Source organism: Myotis lucifugus, unplaced genomic scaffold, assembly GCF_000147115.1.
Source record: "Myotis lucifugus unplaced genomic scaffold, Myoluc2.0 scaffold_17, whole genome shotgun sequence".
Classification (NCBI taxonomy): Eukaryota; Metazoa; Chordata; class Mammalia; order Chiroptera; family Vespertilionidae; genus Myotis; species Myotis lucifugus.
Genome location: NW_005871065.1, coordinates 10,282,979 through 10,304,951, shown reverse-complemented (window position 1 = coordinate 10,304,951; position 21,973 = coordinate 10,282,979). Strand labels below are relative to the sequence as shown.

Below are 21,973 nucleotides of genomic sequence, written 5' to 3'. Positions count from 1 at the left end.
TCTCTCTCTCTTTCTCTCTCTCTCTCTCTCTCTCTCTCTCTCTCTCTCCCTTTCTCCCTACCTATTTAAAAAACACACACACAAAAACAGGAAGCAAATCCTGCTATTTGCAAGAACATAGATAAACCTGGAGGATATAATGCCAGGCGAAATAAACCAGACACAGAAGGACAAGTACTGTATGATTTTACTTACATGTCTTGTACATAGAATAGTTACAGTCATAGAGAGAGAAGGTACAATGGTGGTTGCCAAGCGCTGTGGTGAGGGCAAGTGGGGAGTTATTGTTTAGTGGATTTAAAATTTCAGTTTCAAAAGATAAAACTTATTGAGAAGGAGGATGGTGATGGCTGCACAAACACGCGAATGTTCTTAATGCCACTGGACTGTACATTTAAGAATGGTTAAAATGGCAAATTACATGTGATATACATTACAACACTTAAACATCCAACACTCTTACCATGATCTCAGAGGCCTTGCATGATCTAGCCCCGGCCTACCTCCTTGACTTCCCCTCTTAATAGTCCTATCCTCCCTGCACTGGGAGGGCGAGGTGAACCCACAGGCCTTTGTACCTCAGCTGGCGGCAGCTCAAATACAATCTGCACAGAGATCTTCCCTCCCACTCCAACCTTCAGTCAGTCCCCTACTTCTCTGTCACATGCTTCAATTCGTCACATGTCACAGGGGAGTTTATATTCACCTGTAGTAACTTCGTTAAGGCAGCCTTGTTCCTTAGGAATCAACGAAAAACCTAGGCTACCCTCACCCACGGGGTCCACCAGGCTTCCTGAAGTAATTAAGTCATGGACGTTGGCAATAACTCAGGATGAGTGTGCACTTTCACGAGTATTTTTGAATACTCTTCACTTGTTTAATCTCCTCATCCTAAGAAAGAGACTTCAAACTCTTTCCCCTGACTTGTACTTAAGTAGTTCTCAAAGAGGTGAGGGGAGACTTTTCAAATTAAAAAATAAATCCATTTCAAAAGGCTTCCTCTGTCCCTTGCCATCCATCATGGGAGTTGTTCTTCAAGGGGGGATTTCTCTGAAATAAAATCGGGAAAGATTCCAAGAGAGTTCATGCTCCCAATACTAAGTACTCTGACTTCTGAGGACATGGCCCAGCCCACTCTTTAATCACATCTGAGGAAATTCCCCTAGCCTGGGTAAAAGATCATAATATCTTAAGAAGGCTGATGAGCTCATGAAAAGCAATTAAATTTAGAAAGCCAAGACACTCCCAGGAACCTTCTCCAAGCTACGTTCTTTTCTGTTAACCCCTTGAAATTTCCAGATCTGCACCATACCAAATTTTAAATTATTTTCAGAGTGGCTTGTTTTTAATGCATTGCAAAGCTGTTTGTGATCTATGTCCCTGAAACTTCTGTTGCATTATCTTTATCAATATTCAACAGTTCAGAAAATGAGGCTTTAAAATTTTTGTGAGCCCCATTTATCTTTGATGGATTTGGCATTCCAAATTTTAATTTTCAATGTGAGGACTATCTTATATGTACCTTGAAATTTTATGGGAGAAAGTACATCAGGAGGTCTCAGATGAAGGGAAACAAAAGAGCTTTCAGAATTACTGAAACACTTCAAATTTGCAAGGGAAGCCAAAGATGTCAGTACTAAAAGATTACTTGTCTTTATATAACAATATTCACAACCAAAATACCCACCATTCTTCTTTAAGGTGGAGACGTAATAAAATGAAAATCATATAAAGTGAATTGCATAATTGTATAACTCACTCTGTGTGGGAAGCCATTTCCCAAAGCCCCCTGTAAACACTGCAACTTCCCACCACCTCTCTCTTGCTGATGTATACACATATATGTCATACTTACTATTTATTTCTTTGGCTCATAAAACAAAATATTGAAATTTCAGATGAAAACGAGCGATGAAGATGGAAAGTGCTTTCTTTCCCTTACTCTTTTGCAACCGTATTAATCCTACGCTACGAGAGTCTGGAAAAAAAAAAGGAAAGAAAGAAAGCATTTTGTCGATGACAATTGTTTGTAAATGTAGAAAGCAAAAGATTTCCATGTATGGACTTTAAGTGCATTCCATCCAGTGCAGTGTCAAGTTTTGTGCGCGATAAGGCCAGAGCAGGAAGCCACTCGAGGTCAGGAAGGAAGTGCTGTCAAGCTTGGGAGCGGGCAGAGTCGTGCAGGGAGCTGGGCAGGCTCCGAGCCTCAGCTGTGTAACCACTGCCCTATTTTTAAAAGATAAACAGCAGGAATAGCACAAAATCCATATGGTGGCTACCTCAGATTCATCCAAACCACACAAGCAGCTCCCTCTTCCCCTTTGCCAGGCTTTGCATAGCTCCCAAATATGTGGAGTAACTGTTTCTTCTAGGACGCGGGGCAGAGATGCTTCTGAGGATTTGGTTATGGCCTTTTATCTAGTATTCACAGCTGGCTCTGAGGGCCTCTGGGTATCCTAGCCAGTCTCCAAGTGTTGCCCCTTTCCTCCCATCCATTCTCAACCCACTACCAGCACCTCTTTGCTGAGGGAAAAAAAAATCCTCAGCAAAGGATTTGGCATTCCAAATTAACAATCATTTAGTAATTCACAATAGTGAGAGAAAATTCTCACCTTAATGAGTCTACAGACATGTCTAAAACACAGTCAGTCAACAGAACTCACTAGGCTGATGACCTTGACAATGCTTTTCAGAGTTAATTTCCAAACCAACAAGCATTTCCTGGGTTCCCATCACATGCTAAGCATTGTGCTGGACATTGGGTTCCCAAGGATTAGTCAGCTGTCCTGGTCCTCATGGAGTATACTGTGTAGAGTGTTACTCTTTTTTAAAGATACCAATACTTGGCATGCATTGCGCCAGGGCAGTGATAATAGTATAGAATGGGCCCAACAGGAAGACCGATGAGGAGGTCCTAATCCAAGCTCGCAATTGGAGTGGGACCAAAAGACATTCCAGGGTATGGGAGGTGGGAAGAAAAGCAAGAGGAGAAGGGAAGTGTGTCCCCAGGCTAGCATCAGAGGTAATAAAAATCATAAAGAAAAACAAGGACGGTATATCCCAGTCTTTACCTCCCCACATTAGGATACTGGGAACCCGACAATGTTCTCTATCTCAGCCTGGGTGGTCTTGTATAATTATTTGTCGAACTACATGTAGATGTTTTATGTACTTTTAATATTTGTTTTATTTTATAATTGAAATGTTTTTTAAAATAGGACACTAGGTTTTTTTTAAATGAGAGGGTTCAAAATGAAAAAGCCATCACCCTAGAGGTCAAAAAAACAAAAAAGGATGTCAAGGAATCTGTCCAGATCCAGACATATGTGTGTTGTTCATCCCTGAAGAAACAAGAGAGCCAGGCAGGCAGGTAGTCCCCGTCATCTCTTCATTTAAAGTTGCTCATCTTATTGTTTAAGGTCAAAGCTTCTACATTTAAAAACATCCTGTTGACCTGCCACAGGAAATGCAAAATGCTGTCAGAAAGTGTCCCTTTCCTTATAACTATACTGCAGAGACGTCTGAGGGGAGAGGAAGCAGAGCAGAGCCAGGGAAGGGAGGAAAACATCTCCATCTACCATGTTTTCAGAGAGAAATAGGGAAAACTACTGAGTTTGAGCATATAGAAAAGTTCACTTGCTCGGTAGTGTAGTCTCTGTGTTCATTATTTTGCATCTTGTCAGAATATAATGAAGAGAACCCTTGACTCATGGGGTTTACATAGGAATGCAGGCTTTGCGGAGGGGAGTTACAGAAAGCACGGGTCCCAGTTCATGCAGTCACCATAAGCTGGCCCAGTCTGCCGCCTTTCTGGGTTGGGGTGTCGCCTCACCGGGTAGCCTCTGCTCAGGCTGAAAGTACCTGCTCAGGAGCAGGCTGAGCCTTTGAGAGCTGCTGGAAGCCCCAAGTCCAGCAGTTGCTCTCTGCTGCGGGCTGGGCTATAGCTTGCTCTATCCCATTAGGGCTCTCCATTCCCGACCCCCAGCTCATTCCTTTTACACCCTGCTCTCCCTGTTAGGGGATACTCCCTTTGGGGGATACTCCCTTTTGCACAGTTTGGGAGGACAGCCCTGTCTCCCTTGCCCTTACTCCAATATTCTTCCCCTTCATTAAAAGCATAGATTTTTCTCGGCTGATCAGGGCCAACATCATTTCTGCAGGAAGCTTCCCTCACACCCACCAATCCACTTGGACATTATAGCTTCTTGTTTACTCTCCCTTCAGCACATTAGTTTATTTGCCTGGTAAACTGCATATTCATTGCATTTATTGCCACCAGACTGAAAGTTCTGTAAGGATATTTACCAAAGCTATCTTGTCCACCACTGATTCTCAGCTCTTAGTGTAGTGATTAATATTTTTTGAATGACGAGTAAATGAACATAACTAGTTCCATTTCCCGATCTTTACGAGACCCAGGAGCCCCTTGGGAACAAACATACATAGACACTGTCCCCATATTGGGTCCAGGCATGGATATACAGGTCAGTCTCCTGGACCAGAGGACCTGGAGAAGAGGAAACGGTGATAGAAACAACAAAGCCTCTGAGAGCCTAATTGTCACAGAGGAGGAAAGGCTGGGCATTCCAAGACATATTCAGTACCAGGGGACAAGTATCCCTGTGACTTTGGGCGAAGGGGTGGGGTGGAGGGGAGAGACACAAACAGAAGATACCCTCCTCTGTTCAGATGCCACGCAGAGCACCAGAGAAGTGGAGGCACGTGGAACAGAAGCTCCAGGTACCACTCCAGAGGCCCGCACAGGGCATCACTTCTGGGCATCTAGCCCAGCTCAACCTCAACCCAGCTAAGCAGGGTGGCCAGGGACAGCCGGGCAGAGCTGACTGCAGATGTACAGTCCACTGCTCAGCTTATATGTGGAACAGGGCTCCTAGGAACTCTGGAGAAAGACAGGGTGGTGGTCTTTTCATTTGGCAGATTGGAGACTAGGATGTAATAGATTTAGTGGCAAACTTCAGGGACATTTGGACTGTAGTACAATATTTTTTAATCCTCTCAACAATCTTTAAGCATGAATCTCATTTTACAGATGAGAAACTAAGGCCTGGGAAAGTTACGACACTAGCACACAGTCAAGGACAGAGCAACAGCAGAGCTAATATTCAAACCCAGTGTGACTTCCAAGCTCAATGTTCCCAAGAATCCATCTCCCACAGGCCCCTTATATCCATAATCTGCAAATGCTATAGGGCTCTACCATGCCATAGTTTTACCCACAAACCTGATTTTACCAAATTTTTTTATTATCACTTAAGAGAATATACAAATAAAAAAATATCAGATTTGGGGGAAATTGACATCAGTGAAATCAGGAGACAAGAGGTCCTGAAGCCAAAAGAAGCATAAGAAGAGAAAGCAGAAAAAAAGAAAAAAAGGAAGGGAGTGCTTTGACATTTAAATTCAGGCATAGGCCGTTTGTTTCCACAGATAGATCATTACTGGATATCAGATTTCTAAGCCCCACCTAATGCACCGCACTGTACATTAGAAATGCAAAATATTTTTCAGAAATTGTGTTTTGAAAACTGTCTCTGCCCACTGAGATTTACACTTTGGGCCCCTCTTTATGTACAGACTTCCATAGTCCTACTGGTTTTTAAAGCACAATCCTGGCAATATTTCCATTCACTGACATTTTGGCTCAAATAATCAAAGTGGATCTCAGGTTTCAAAGACCCAAGGGAAAAAGGTCACTATTTGAACGCACCACTGTTTACTGTTGGACGAACAACATTTAAGCTGTCAAATTAAGCTTTGATTTTAATATTCCTCAGTGAAGAAAGTACAATATTTTAGCAGTGTTCTTTCTTTCAGTGTGTTTTCAATGCTTTGGCCAACAGCACACATATTTAAAGCAAAGGGAGTAAAACATATGGAGTCATTAGTCTGTCTTTATTTTCCAACTTAAATTGTTAATCACATATTTGCAAACTGGTATGGATTTATAGAATGTTCATAGGGATTTATGTAATATTTATATTGGAGTTTTAATGAAAAAATTAAAGGTACTTCAAAGATTTATATTATTTTCTTTAAAACATGCCTGAAAAAAAAAAACACAACACCATAAAAATGAGTGCATAGGGTGGTGAAGGCTTGGTGGTGGTGGTGGGCGGGGGGCGGCGGGCTAGAAGGTCAGTGGGGGAAAAAGGGACATATGTAATACTTTCAACAATAAAGATTTTTCTAAATGGGGTGCAAAGAAGCCTAAGAGTCAAATTAGATGGTAGGTCAGCTGCACTGTTACACCATTTACTACAGAAAATAGTTACTCAACATTTATCTTTCCAATGTAAATATCACCAATTTACTTTCCCCCCAAGACTTATTGAGGTATAATTTACAAATGATAAAGCCCCCCTTTTTTAGTGTAAAGTTGGATAAATTTTGGCAATTGTATACACTTGCACAACTACTAGCACAGACTGGCACAATAGATTTTTGCCATTTCTAAGATTTCATATAAATGAAATCATACATTGTGTTTTCTAAAGTGGCTATACAATTTTGCATTCCCACCAGCAATGTATTAGAATTCCAGTTTCTCTCTCTCTCTCTCTCTCTCTCTCTCCATATATATATATATATATATATATATATATATATATATATATATAATTTCTAAATTAATTTCTAGAGAGAGGGAGAGAGAGAGAAACATTGATTCGAGAATATAACATTGATCAGTTGCCTCCTGCATGCCCGCTACCAGGGGTCAAGCCCACAACCTGGGCATGTGCCCTGACCAGGAACCAAACCCTCAAGCTTTTGGTGCATGAGATGATGCCCAAGCAACTGAGTCACACTGGCCAGGGCCGGTTCCTCTATATCTTATCCAACACGTGGCATTGTCAGTCTTTTTAACAATAACAATTCTAGAGGTTGGTATCATTGTAATTAGTTTATGTGTGCCATGAGATGAAAGAGGTGGAAAATCGCTGATTTAGCCCCCCGCAAACCCCCACCCCTCCATGAACAAAGCCTGTGGATCACTGATCAAGTCCAAGACACTGCGAATTAATGGACTCAATGCTTCATCATATGGCTGTGCGTTCTCTCTTCTACAAGTCTCAGGTGTTTTAACTTCTTCAAGGAAGAAGTTGGGGAAAACTAGCACTTGGCTGAAATTCTGCCAGAGTTTCTGAATGTATAAAGCATTTGACATCAAGTTAAACGATAGAAAAACTCCAACTGATACAAGCCTCTCCTCTGAGAATGGTGATTTTAAGTTAACTTTGTCATCTGATAACTACAAACTTTGGCTTTAAACTCTTCACATGAAAATTGCAATTTGGCAGACATACAGATTTGATTTGTCACTTTCAGGGAACATAAACCCGCCCAAAGAACATTAAGTAGCAGTTTTGCGGCCTAGCTGGCAGGCAGAGATCAAAGAAACAAGCTCTCTGCTGTTAGGGAAATTAGTCTTACATAAAATTAACATGGATATACTTATCCTTTATTTTGAACACAGCTTTGTTTGTACTGAAAAAAAAAAGCAGAAATCAGCCAAGCAGTGGGTGTCATTGCTCCATTTCATTACAGGGAAAAGCTTTACTCGGATATCAAGAGTTCAATAGGTTAACTCCTTCTCCATTCAGCTGTCGGCTTGTTACAGTCTCTTTAAGTCGTCACTCAAGTGCTTCCATTTGTATTGCCTTCATTTATTTTTATATTTTACCTTCTCCATTAGGTTTATTTTCCTTGAAGATGGTTTTATGTGTGTATTCTGTACATGAGTTTGTGTACACACATGCACACATGCACGTCAATTCTCATTATTCACAGTAGTTGTGCTCTAAAAAGTCACTGTGAGCAATGAATTAGCGGATACCATAATTGCTCCTTGGGGACATACAGTAAGGTTCTCCTGAGACTCTGGTCACAACGACCTGGGTCAAAAGGAGTATAAAGAAAACCATTTCAGCCCTGCCCGGGTGGATCAGCTGGCTGGAGTGAACCCAAAAGGTTTAGGGTTCGATCCCTGGTCGGGGCACACATGGGAGGCAACGATTGATATTTCTCTTTCACATTGATGTTTCTCTCTCTCTCTCCCCTTCCCTCCCTTTCTAAAATCAATGAACATATCCTTAAGTGAGGATTAAAAAGAAGAGAAACCAATTTTACCATAGGCTAATTAACATAAACAAGTATTAAGTTGCTACAGTATCTCATCAACGGTAGAACGAAAGGGGGTTGCATTAAAAATTTGCATGCATGTGTATACATAGGGGGAGAAGAGGGACGATAAAGGTGAGAAGAAAATCTGGAGCTCGAAAGACTTACCCACTGAAGAGCCAGCAGAGATGAGGCCACCAAGCTCAGCAAGAACGATTGCTGCCTTGGTTTTCCAGCTGCGTGAGACGGTGCGCAGAGGGTGTCCTCCCTCGGGAGCGCCCAGGAGACCATAGGCAATGCTCACTGCCTCACGTGTGTCGGATTCCCGTTCTGATCCCAGCCAACAGGAAAAGTTCCCAATCCTTTCCTGTTCTCCAATGCTCAACTCTGAGTAAAGTACCTGCTTACTTTTAAGATTCGAACATTGGAGTCTGTAAAAAGGTCTGGGCCTGACACCCCTCATTTTACCCCAAGAGAAGGTGAACCCAGGCAGGTCCCGTGGCTATGCTGGCACCTAGGCCAGCAGCTTTCCAGGTAAGAGCACTTCCAATGCCATCCCAGAAATGTGAGCTGGATTTTTCCATACATCTCCTCATTTAATCCAAATATCCCCTTTTTCTACTTAGTAAAATAAAATGCATGCCAAGTATCTAAAAAGCACAAAAGTGTATCTCTTCATTAACCCCCTGCCACTACACCAGAAGCAGCTTCCTGAATTGCTTCCCATTCATATCTCCATCGCGCAGATGAGAAACTGAGTCCCAGAAAGTCTGTGCAGTATGAAAGCTGATAAGTGGCAGAGCTGCAGGGGCCCCATGGCTGCTTTAAACCCACTACAGGGTACACGCTCAATTAGGAAAGTATCCTGAATGTGGGATGATCATCAAAACTGGTGACTTATAGAAGACATCAATATTGGCTATTTTGAAACATCTTACACATGATTTTGTTGTGTGTGTTTTTTTAGATACTAAAACATAGAAAGCCCCACCATCGGACAGCATTTAGCTAAATTTAAATAGCACTGAGATGGCCTGGCCGGTGTGGCTCAGTGGTTGAGCATCAACCTATGAACCAGGAGGTCACAATTCCATTCCCAGTCAGGGCATGTGCCCAGGTTGTGGGCTTAATTCCCAGTGTGGGGCATGCAGGAGCCATCCGATCAACAATTCTCATGCATCATTGATGTTTCTATCTCTCCCTTTCCCTTCCTCTCTGAAATCAATAAAAATACATATTTAAAAATAAATAGCAATGAGAGTTGTATTACTACTTGGATTTTGTTGTGTTTTTGTTTTGTTTTGTTTTGTTTTGTTAACTTTATCACCATCCCAAGGTTTTAATGCTTCCAGGGTGCAGAAGGAGAACTTTTTAATCATTAAAGAAATTGTTCTGTCATTTTATGAGCTCATCAGCACTTACTAATATTCTAAAGGGGTTGGCTTGCTCCCGCTCCTTATCGAACCCTCTTTTTTACTGTATAACCTCTGCTGATTCACAAAGAGCAAGGAATGTATAAAGAACACTTGCTTGTAGGGCTTTTACTTTGAAGGGAAAATGCTCAAATCAATTCAACTCTGTTTGCAAAGAAAAACTTCAAAGCCTTTAAGAAAGTACCTCCCTTTAATTCACTTTGTTAGACTTGTTCCTCTATTTAAAGGTAAAAAAGATGAAAGAAAGTTAATCCTCCATAAATTCTCCCTCCTGTTATGCAGAGGTTCAATACAATACCTTTTTGCTTAGTAATTCTAACAGAAAAAGATAGGCAAGAGCCAATAATTAGCAGAGCTGCAAGCTGCCATTGTTTTAATGGGTCTCCAGACATACCTTAACCTCAGGATCCCTATCAAGTCCAAATATATGGTCCTCTCCATCCCATGGTGTCTCATTCTTGGGTTATTCTGACTTTTCATGAAAGCACCCCAGAAGGTGCCATGGAAATTTTAAAAAATTAATCCAATCTTTCATCTCTGGGAAATTATTTCAAAGCAAAGACTAAATGTTCCTTCATATTTTTCTTAAAATTGCTACCACTTAGGTAAACCACACCTCATTAATACTTAGGATTGTAAAATTCACCTGTAAAAACAAAAAGAATCCCTCTGTATCTTGATTATTTCTAGTTTAGGATAAACTTCCAAAATCCTAAACATGTTGGTCTTTGCTTTTTTATACTAGAGGCCCAGTGCATGAATTTGTGCATGGGTGGGGTCCAGCCGGCCTGCCCCGCTCAGGGCCATTGGGCCAGGCTGGCTGGGGGCAGGGGCCCCGGGTGGTTGACCGGCCAACCTGCCTTCTGGTTGAACTCTGGGTCGAGGGGACAATTTGCAATTTAGCCTTTTATTATATAGGATTACTAGATGAAAAATCCTCAGCTTGATTAAAGAACTCTTGAATATTACAGAAGGATGCTCTTCTGGGTCTCCCAAACCTTAAGGCCTAGCTAGTCTATGGCACTGTGGGCCTGAATATTATTTTCTCAAAGCTCCATTCTTTGGCACAAAGACATATAACTATTCACCCATTTTCCCAGTAATTGGCCAAATGCAGAATCAGAAGTTTTAAGAGTTAACATTCCCATTATTTAATGAAATAACAGTAAAACAAAAAATTCCTTCCAAAGACATGCAAATGATTTTCTGAAATAATTGAGAAGGAGGGAATGGGGAAGAATTGCTTAATGGGCACAGACTTTCTGATTCGGATGATGAAAAATAATTCTAGAAATAGACAGTGGTGAAGTTGTACAACATTATGTATGTATTTGATGCCCCTGGCATGTACACTTAAGATTATTAAAATAGTAAATTGTATATCATGCATATTTTACCACAATAAAAAAGTGTAAATAAATGAACAAGAGCTTTATATTAAAACTAGAGGCCTGGTGCGCAAATTCGTGCATGAGTGGGATCCAGTGGGCTGGCTGGGGGGAGGGGACACAGGAGGTTGGCCAGCCGGCCCCACGCCCTGGTCAAACTCCAGTTGAACTCCCGGTTGAGGGGACAATTTGCATATTACCCTTTTATTATATAGGATGTTAAGCCCTCACCAGCATGGCTCAGTTGGTTGGGTGTCGTCCCATGCACCAGGAGGTTGCTGGTTCAATTCCCAGCAAGGGCACATGCCCAGATTGCAGGCTCCATCCCAGATAGGGGGGCGTGAAGAAAGCAGCTGATTATTGTTTCTCTTTCTCTCTTCCTTTCCCTTCCTCTCTCTCTCAAAAAAAAAATCAATAAACTATTCTTTTAAAAAATGTTAAATAGTTCAGGGCTGAGAAATAAGCACAAATATGATACAATGTTCCTGGTGGATAAATTATTACTATTAGATATCAAAAATCTAATAAAATGAAAATTTGGGCACAGCAATTCTACTTTTATCAATTTACTCTAAGAACATAATTTAAAATGGGCACAAACTTTATTATGTAGAAGAGCATTTATGATAACACTGTAATAGCAAATTGTTAAGAAAATGTTGCAAGGACCTAAATGTCAAACAATATTAGTTTAATAAATTCTGTTTAAAGTTAGTAGATAAGTTACCATTAGTCCTGGCTATACCTCCCTTAGTATCTTCTGCCCCCGACTTAACATTAAATCTTAGAATTCCTCCACTTCTTTCTAAGTCTGTCTTTCAATTACTAGTGGTTCACTCAACACTTACTTACTATAAGTGGGCCAGATATTTCCTCAGTGTCAGGACCACGGGAGGTACTGGCAATAAAGCTTTCTACAACTCAGACAAAATCTTTTTGATACTATTGTAATAACCTGGTTATTATTAACAGGAAGGGAATACAGGGAAGACTAGATAATATAGGCATGCCATTTATACAGTTTTGCTAGAAAGCTGTAGTTAACACTCTCCCAGTCTGTTCCCGCTGATCAGTGTGGGAAGAGACTGGACAAGGCAGTTTGGACGCATGCCCAGTTAGGTCTGAGTGACATGGGAAGGTGCTTACTTGTCAATCACTTCTGGGAACAAGTCAGTGGCCAGAATAGGCGTGGCCACTGCAAGGGAGAGAAACCTGAATATTTAAACTCCTAGAAAAAGGGGGTTCACTTGCTTGGCTTTCTTGCTCTTGGCTCTTGGTCCTCTTGGGACTCCTATGGCAGGGGGCACATTCCCCTACATTCACCCATGTGGCCCACATAATGGACTAACGGACTTTAATTAGCCTGATGCTGAACTGGACCTGGCTGCAACATGGGACAGAAGCTCTGAACACTGGCTCTTAAAGAACAAATACCAACATGATGACTGAAACAGTCAGCCTATGTACTGAGGGGGTGCAGTCATCCGTCTTTTTGCTTTTATTTTTGTTTATCAGTGCTCTCTGAAATTATGAGAGGCATGAGCATTTTTTTCTTTAATAATAATAATGAAAAACAAAGAAGACTTTTATAGAAAAGTAATTTAGGAAATTCAAGATTTTGAGCTGCAAATATCTGTTATTTCAGAATGCTCAAGCTTTGCCAAGAACAGACTTCTGAGTTAATTTGTTAAATCTACGAAAATAAGAGAATTTACTCAACTCCTGACTCTTGAGTTCAAGGATTAGAATTCTCAAAGTTCATTGTTACATTCTGCTTGTATTAAAAAGGAAAATATTGCCGCTTCCCTAGAAACAGGCTTTGTTTTTCAATGTTGGTGTTATCTATACTCAATTTTTCCTCTTTTCATTAAATCTGTATATTTTGGAAGAATTCTTTAAGTACTATCAGAAAGCACTTCACCTTCACGTTATTTTTCTTATACTGATTGACTAGGTCTCACAATATTCCCAAGCAAGACAAGACCAAGCATACCACAGCCCTTCTCACTATGTGGATCTATTGTTCAGGCCATTGGGATGTTAATCAGGATGAGACAATCATATATTTAGTCTGCATTTGTGCTTGTTCAATGCCAACATCTTAATTTCAAGAACAGCATGATTTATCAGTTGTGTGTGAAAACCACTTCACAGCATATAGATGATCTTTGCTCTTTTTCCAGATCCTCTCAGAAATCTCAGCTTCCTGGTTTCTCACCTCCCCTCACCCTCTGATGGAAAACAGCAGGTTTTTAGGCAGTAACTACTTTGGGGGGAGGGGAGGGAGTGGGACATGGGTCCTGTGGCTACTGACTGTAAATGATTGAGAAAGTTAACCACATACCCACTAGCACCATTAACACATTAACCCTCTGGCCAGTTTCTCTTGGCACCTAGAGGAGAATGGTGTTTGCAAAATTGTAACAGAAACCCAGCTAAGTTTAGGAAAGGGGGAATAGAAAGGAGTGTAGGCAATCGCCTAAGGGAAAGGGTCTAAAAAAGATGACTTAGCCTCTTAAGAGTGGTAAAATGAAAGACTTGGAAAGGAAATAGTAAAGGCAGGTGGAGAACATTCCCCTTGTAATTTCTCCAAGCTTCTTACAGAAGTTGCTTTCAATAATGTAGTTTGGAATAGTCCGTGGGCCCTATTGTAATGCTCAGAAGAGGGGAGTCAAGAACAGTTCCAAACCTGAATTTGAGGATGAAATACTCTTCCTAGAAAAAAAGGAAGAGAAATCTAAACATTCTTAACAAGATGAATCGATGGTGGATATTTCAAAAAGGGTATAGTCCTTAGAAGATGAACCAAAATCACTCATTTCACAAGTAACTGAAGCCAAAATGACCTTCAAAATGTTTCAAATGAATAAAGAATGACTTAAGATAGCTAGAAAGATGTTTTAAGTGAAAATTTTAGGAAAACCAGAAACAGCTTTTACAAGAACCTGAAGGATGGAACAAACAAGTGAGTGAATTTAATAAACAGAAAAGAACATTTAAAGACTCCAAAACATATGTAAAACAAGTTCTATGTGATAAAATCAGATCAAATCCCTGACTGAATACTTGCTAAAGATGCAAGATTGGACTGCTGTGCTTGGAGAAGACTTAACAGATGAAAACTGGAATTGGAACTGAAGAATGATTCAGAAAATAGTGCACTCTTGGGTTATCAACCAAAAAAAAAAAAGAACTTTGAAGAAGTTGAATCATGCTGCTAGGATTTTTAAGGCTTTTTTAAAAGCCCTAGAAGGAGAAAGAAGTCAAATATCCACTAAGTAACTGAAGTAGATAAAACAAAGAAAGAGCTTACAGAGTGTATTAAAAATCTCCAGACTTGCCCGCCAGCGTGGCTCAGTGGTTGAGCGTTGACCTATGAACCAGGAGGTCACGGTTCAATTCCTGGTCAGGGCACATGCCCGGGTTTCGGGCTCAATCCCCAGTGTGGGGCATGCAGGAGGCAGCCGATCAATGATTCTCTCTCATTATTGATGTTTCTCTCTCTCTCTCTTTCCTTCTCCCTTCCTCTCTGAAATAAATGTATATTTAAAAAACAAAAAATCTCCAGACTTGAACAGCATCTCTGCAGTCAGAAAATGAACATCTTGGAAATGAGAATCAAAAGCTTCAGCACAAACTTACAGTAATGACTGAACTGTATCTAGAAAATGAAATGATATTTCACAGGAAGTTGACAGTAGAAGGAAATAACTGGTTAGAGAAAGAGGAAAAACTTTCTAAAGCAGATGAAAAGCTAGGTCAGCCATGTAGCTGAAGGGCTAGAGACCAATAGAAAGTGAGCCAAAGATCTTGAAGAATTGGAGAGAACCATTCATTCTTATCAAGGGCAGATTATTTCCCATGAGAAAAATTTCACATAGTAAGTGGTTGACAGCTCAGACTGCTAAAAGAAACCTCAATGATTTAAAGAAAGAAAACTCTTCCCTAGCATTTTGGCTCAGTGAATAGAGTGCCAGCCTGCATACTGAAAGGTTGTAGGTTTGATTCTGGTCAAGGGCACATGCCTCAGTTGCAGGTTTGATCCCTAGCCCCCAAGGTGCATGCCAGAGGCAACCAATTGATGTCTCTCTCACATCGATGTTTCTCTTTCTTTGTCTCTCCCCCTCCCTTCCACTCTCTCTAAAAATCAATGGGAAAGTGTCCTTGGGTGAGGAGTAACAAAAATAAAAATTAAAAAAAGAAAGAAAATTCTTACCTCAGACAAAAATTAACTAAAACAGAGCTTAAATTTAAACTTTTAGAAAAAGATCCTTATGCACTTGATGTTCCAAATACAGCATTTGGCAGAGAGCATTCCCCATATTGTCCCTCAGCATTGGGTAGACCTTAATCTGAAAGGAGAGCTTTTCTCTCCCCTCCATCTTTGTTGGAGGATCCGCTCAGACTCTCACCTTTGCTTCCAGGAAAAGGGGGAAGAGGTTCAAGAGGCCCAGGGAATCCTCAGATCCATCAGATTTCTAATGAAAGAGGAGAATCAAGCCAAGAGCATTTAACTGATCCTCACAGGGAACCTTCTGACCCAGAGTCACTTTCACCTCCTTGGGAACAGGATCATTGAATGATGACTCCTCCATCAGGCCAAACTTATCCTGATCCAGCCATTCCACTCTGGGTATGTTCCAAAAGAATCAAAAGTAGGGATTTGAACAGATACTTGAACATCCATGGTCACCACAGCATTCTTCACAATAGCCAAAAGGTGGAAACCACCCAAGAGTCTACTGATAGATAAAAGGATAAACAAAACGTGGTATCTACATACAATGGAATATTGTTCTGACACATGCTACAACATGGATGAACCTTAGGACTTTATGTTAAATGAAATAAGCTGGACACAAAAGGACAAATACTGTGTAATTCCACTGCTATGAAGCACCTAGAAGACTCAAATGTATAGAGACTGAAAGTTGAATAGTGGTTGCCAGGAGCTGGGAAGGAGGGAGAGGGGAGTTCGTGTTTACTAGGAACAGTGTTTTAGTCTGGGATGATGAAAAAGTTTTGAAGGTGGCTGATGGTGATAGTTGCACACTTGAAAATGTTAAGACTGTAAATTTTATGTTATGTCTATTTTACCACAATTAAAAGAAAAATATTACAGAGCAGATTATTGAGAAATAAGGCTTAGAGCTGAGAGACATTAATCAATAACAAGCATAATTGCCATACTGCTCTGTGATCCTGAGGCTGGCTGAGACTCTGCAAACAATGGGAATCGAAGACAAGAAAGTGGGATTTAAGAGAGAGCTACCAACTCTGCCTTCCACATTTAAAAATGAAGAGGACCAGATAAAACTGGTTCTGCCATTCCCCTAGCTTTTCACCTTGAAAATTATCTGCCCTTTTGGGTCTCTGTTTTCTTGTTTCTAAAAGTAAGAAATGAAAATATTTTGACAATTCTTTCAGGCTATAAAAGGCTATCATTTTATGTAAATGAAACCACAAAACCATACAAAATATTGTAAAAATTGTGTACAATTCTGAAAACTTTGCTACTTCGTCCAAAATTCAGACTTCAGTTTCCAACCTTGACAGAGTAACTGGTACCAGCCCTAGCTTCCCTGCACTCAATATATAAAGCACATGTTTCCAAGCATTGGACAACAGGAAACAGAATGTGGTAATCCTAGAGAAAAGGGAAATACTCGAAATGAGCCCCGATTTAGCCTGGCTTTCAGCCCAGGGACACACTCAAACTGCAGCACAGGGAGCAGAGAGCTCTGAACTCTATGACGTGTAGAAGCAGATACTGGAGTTCAGGTGAAGCAGCTGGAATTTATAGGGAAAGGGAGAAGGGATGGCAGAAGTCTGAGTGGGTTTGCCCCATGGTCCTGGGCTGAAGGCTAGACTGCATCAGTGCAGAGAACATTCTAACAGGCCCTGCAGAGAAGAGCGGCTGCAGGCTGAGAGCTCCACAGGGGTCCTTGGGTCACTCAGGCTGGGAGATGTTGGATTCCTACCACTCAGAGTGGAGAAACTTTGCTAGCACTGCAGGCATTCAACTCAGACCTGGCAAGGCCATGCTTTCTGAGTGAAGCACATGCCCTGGAAAAAGGTATGTTCTTTAGGACTAAGGACAAAAGGACTAAGAGACCAACAGAAATAAACCCACCTGGTAGGATCAAGAGAACCCACTAATAATTTAACTGCTTGCTAGAATAAAACTCAACATCCTTTAAAAGCATTGGCATAATCTAACACTCCCTGAACATCAGTATTCAATGAAAATTATTGAATATGCAAAGAATCAGGAAAATGTGACCTATACTCCAGAAATTATGTATTTTCCATATATACTAGTATATCCATTTCAGTAAAAAGACTGAAGAGATGTCTAAGACAGCAAAATAGCCGGTGTGCCTCCAGATCTATAAAGAATTCTCAAAAATCTATTAAATACATATATATATAAATGTATATATAAAATGCTATACTTTTTACCCATTAATTATAGCTATGTGAATTTAATGAGATGCTAAAATATCCCAACCCTACAATCATTTTTTGTTTATTTATTTTATTTATTAGATTCCACATATAGGTAGAATTATATGGTATTTGTCTTTCTCTGTCTGACTTATTTCACTTAGCATAGCACCCTCTAGGTCCATTCATGCTGTCACAAAAAGTAATAGTTCATTCTTTTTTAGGGCTTAGTAGTATTCCATTGTGTATATGTACCATAGCTTTTTTATCTACTGATCTATTGATGGGCACTTGGGTTGCTCCCATATCTTGTCTATTGTAAATAATGCTGCAATAAATATAGGGGTGCATATATTATTATAAATTAGTGATTTGGAGATATATATATATATATTCCCAGAAATTGAATGATGGGTAATAAGGCAATTTCATTTTTAATTTTTAAGGAACCTCCATACAATCTTCATTACCACCAACAGTACATGAGAGTTCACCCACACTTATTGTTGTTGACTTACTGATGATAGCCATTCTTACACATGTGAGGTAGTATCTCATTGATTTTAGATATTAACCCCTTATTAGATGTATCATTGGTAAATATCTTCTACTTAGTATGTTGTCTTTTTGTTTTGTTGATGGTTTTCTTCGCTGTGCAAAAGCTTTTAGTTTGATGTAATCCCATTTGTTTATTTGTTCTTTTGTTTCCCTTGCTCAAGGAGATATATCAGAAAAATATTGCTAAGAAAAATGTCTGAGATTTTACTGTCTATGTTATTTTCTGGGAATTTTATGGTTTCGAGTCTTACGTTTAAGTCTTTAATACATTTTGAGTTTACTCTTGTATATTGCGTAAGAAGGTGGACTAATTTCATTTATTTGCATACATCTGTCCAAATTTCCCAACACCATTTATTAAATAGACTGTCTCCTTTGTCAAATATTAATTGACCATGTAGATGTGAGTTTATTTCTGGGCTCTCTATTCTCTTCCATTGGTCTATATAGGGTGGGCAAACATATATTTATAGTTGTGAGTACCCAAAACACAGAGTTTATTCTTGTATTATTATTTTTTAATTATGGTACTATTTTCCATACAAACAACTGTAAACCTACTTTTGCCTCACCCTGTATGTCTGTTTTTATGCCAACACCATGCTGTTTCAATTATTATGGCCTTGTTGAATAGTTTGATAGGTAGCGTGATACCTCCAACTTTTTCTACTGAGCTTACATCCTACAGAAAAGTCTTCTGGATGCACAAATATATGTAATTTTATTTGTCTATATTTTAATAAAAGTTTTTTTAAAAAAATTTAAAGAGAAAATAATTGAAAGCAGGGACTAAAAGAGATATTTGTACCCATGTTCATAGCAGCATTATTCAAAGTAGCAAAAAGTATAAGCAACACAATGTCTATCAGTGAGTAAATGGACAAGCAAAATGTGGCATGAACATACAATGGAATGTTATCAGCCTTTAAATGAAAGGAAATAGACCCATGCTAATATGGTTAATTAATATTTGACAAAGGAGGCAAAAGCATACATTGGGGTAAATACAATCTCTTCAATAAATGGTGTTGGGAAAATTAGACAGGTACATGCAAAAAATGAAACTAGACCACCAACTTATATCATACACGAGAATAAACTCAAAATGGATAAAAGATTTAAATGTAAGTTGCAAAACCATAAAATTTCTAGAAGAAAACATAGGCAGTAAAATCTCAGACATCTCAATTAGCAGTATTTTCACCGATATATCACCTAGGTCAAGGGAAACAAAGGAAAAAATTAACAAATGGGACTACATCAAACTAAAAAGCTTCTGCACACCAAAAGAAATCATCAACAAAATGAAAAGGGATTTACAGTATGGGAAAACATATTCACCAATGATACATCGAATAAGGTTTGATTTCCAAAATATACAAAGAACTCATATAACTCAACACAGGAAGACAAACGATCCGATTTTAAAAATGGGCAAAGGACCTGAATATACACTTCTCCAAAGAGGACATGTAGAAGGCCAATAGACATATGAAAACATGTTCATGGTCACTAATAATCAGAGAGATACAAATTAAAAACTATAATGTGGTATCACCTCACACATACCAAAATGGCTACCATCAATAAATCAACAAACAACAAGTACTGATGAGGATGTGGAGAAAAGGGAACCTTTATGCATTGCTGGTGGGAATGCAGCCGCTATGGAAAACAGTATGGAGGTTTCTCAAAAAATTAAAAATGCATCTGCCGTCCAACCCAGCGGTCCCACTTCTGGGAATATATTCTAAGAATCCTGAAACACCAATCAGAAAGAATATATTCACCCTATGTTCATAGTAGCGTTATTTACAATACCTCAGGTCTGGGAACAGCCCAAGTACCCATCAGTAGATGAGTGGACAAAAAAGCAGTGGTACAGCCCTGGCTAGTTTTGCTAAGTGGTTAGAGCATTAGCCTGCAGCCCAAGGGGGTCTCAGGCTCAATTCCCGGTCAAGAGCACACACCTCAGTTACAGGTTCAATCCCTGAGCCGGGTGGGGGTGTGGTCAGGGTGGTGCAGAAGGCAACCATTGGATGTGTCTCTCTCACGTCCATGTCTCTCTCTCTTTCCCCCTCCTTTCACTCTGTCTGAAAATCAATGGAAAAGATATCTTCAGATGAGGATTTTTTTAAAAAAGAAAAGAAAAAGAAAAGCTGTGGTACATTTACACAATGGAATACTATGCTGCTGTAAAAAAGAAGGATTCTTACCCTTTTAGACAACATGGATGGACCTGGAGACCATTATTCTAAGCAAAATAAGTCAGAGAAAGACAAATATCACATGATCTCACTTATATGTGGAATCTAATGAACAAAATAAACTGATGAGCAAAATAGATCCAGAGATATGATTACATGGAATAGAATAACAGATCTCAATGCGGGGGAGAGACAGAAAGAGATTAACCAAAGACCATATATGGATATATGCACAACCCATGGACACAGACAATAGCAAAAAGAAGGCTGGGGTGGGGCAGGGTTTGGGTGGGAGGGGCCCAAAGGGAAGAAAAGGAGAGACATCTGTAATACTGTCAACAATCAAATAAAATAAGCTACTTAATTAAGTTAAATTAGTAGTTTAAAATAACAACTATGTATTTGTTCATGATTCTGCAATGTAGGAGGAGACCAGTATTTCTTCTGCCTGGCAGGTTAGCTAGAGCTTGTGCTCAGCTGGAGCATGGGACAGCTGGACTTCTCACTATATACAGTTTCAGGACCTCTCCCTCTCCATGTGGCCTCTTTTTCATGGTCTACCCAGTAGCCTGACTGTTTACCTGCTGGACTTCCATCAGGACTTCCAAGAGCAGAAAGACAGAACCTGTCGGTCCTTCTTCATGCCTAGGAACCTGTTGGTCCTTCTTCATGTATTTGCAGTCTCGGCACATGACTTCTACTGCTATATGTTGGTCAGAGCAGTCACAGGGTCGGCCCAGATTCACGCCGATGAGAATGAGACATTATCTCTTGGTGGGGAGTGACAAAGTCACATTGCACAGTGACTATGGAATGGGAGACATTGCTGTAGCTGACTTTGGACATGTGATCTACCACACCTGGCATATTATTTGTGAAGGGCTTAATAAGCAAATGAAATATTATAAAGGATAGCAGGGATTATGTATAATGCATCTAAAGAGAAACTTCAACACAACAAAAATCTGACATGAAAGATATATTTTACCTGCAGGAAATGGAAAACAAGGTTCCTGCTTTATTGTAGTTGAAAGATAAAGTAGGCAGAAGACCAAGAAATTATAAAGTGGTTAGTTCATTCCACAACTGTTTTTGAATGTTTAATGTGCTAATCGTATACCACTAGGTAAAGTATAATTTTTCAAAGATAGCTTTCAAGCCCTGACTCCTATTTCTTTTCCAACTACAACTATCATAACTTTTTTCAAAAAGAAGGGATGAGAAGATAGAAATCACAAAAACAGCTGTCATTATTGGGGGGCGATTAATAGGTGTTTGGAATTATGATAAGCTGGGTCTCTGAATCCTTTCAAACCCTGCAAAGTAAGCCCCACCATTAGTTATTCCATAGGTGACAAAACTGATGCCTTGAGGGGCTACATACTCTCAAAGCGACACTGACTGCCTAAAACATTTCATTTTATAATGGGTCAACTGAGGGAGCCTTCGTTATTGAGAACATAAGATCATATTTTAGAAATGTTATTGTTTGTATTATTTTTAAATATATTTTTATTGATTTCAGAGAAGAAGGGAGATGGAGAGAGAGATAGAAACCATCAATGATGAGAGAGAATCATTAATTGGCTGCCTTCTGCACACCCCACACAGGGGATCAAGCCCACACCTAGGCATGTGCCCTGACTGGGAATCGAACTGTGACCTCCTGGTTCATAGGTCGATGCTCAACCACTGAGCCACGCTGGCTAGGCTGTTTGTATTATTTTTAATTGACAGTTTTACCCAGTCAAGTTTCCCTGGAATAAGAGTGCTCCTTCCCCAACTGTGATTCGGTCTTCAG

At 39.9% G+C, this 21,973-nt stretch overlaps 1 pseudogene; it reads left to right on the top strand.

Annotated features, from left to right (window-relative positions):
- The window catches only part of LOC102442012, a 36,144-nt pseudogene that overhangs the window by 13,624 nt on the left and 547 nt on the right, over nt 1-21,973 (top strand).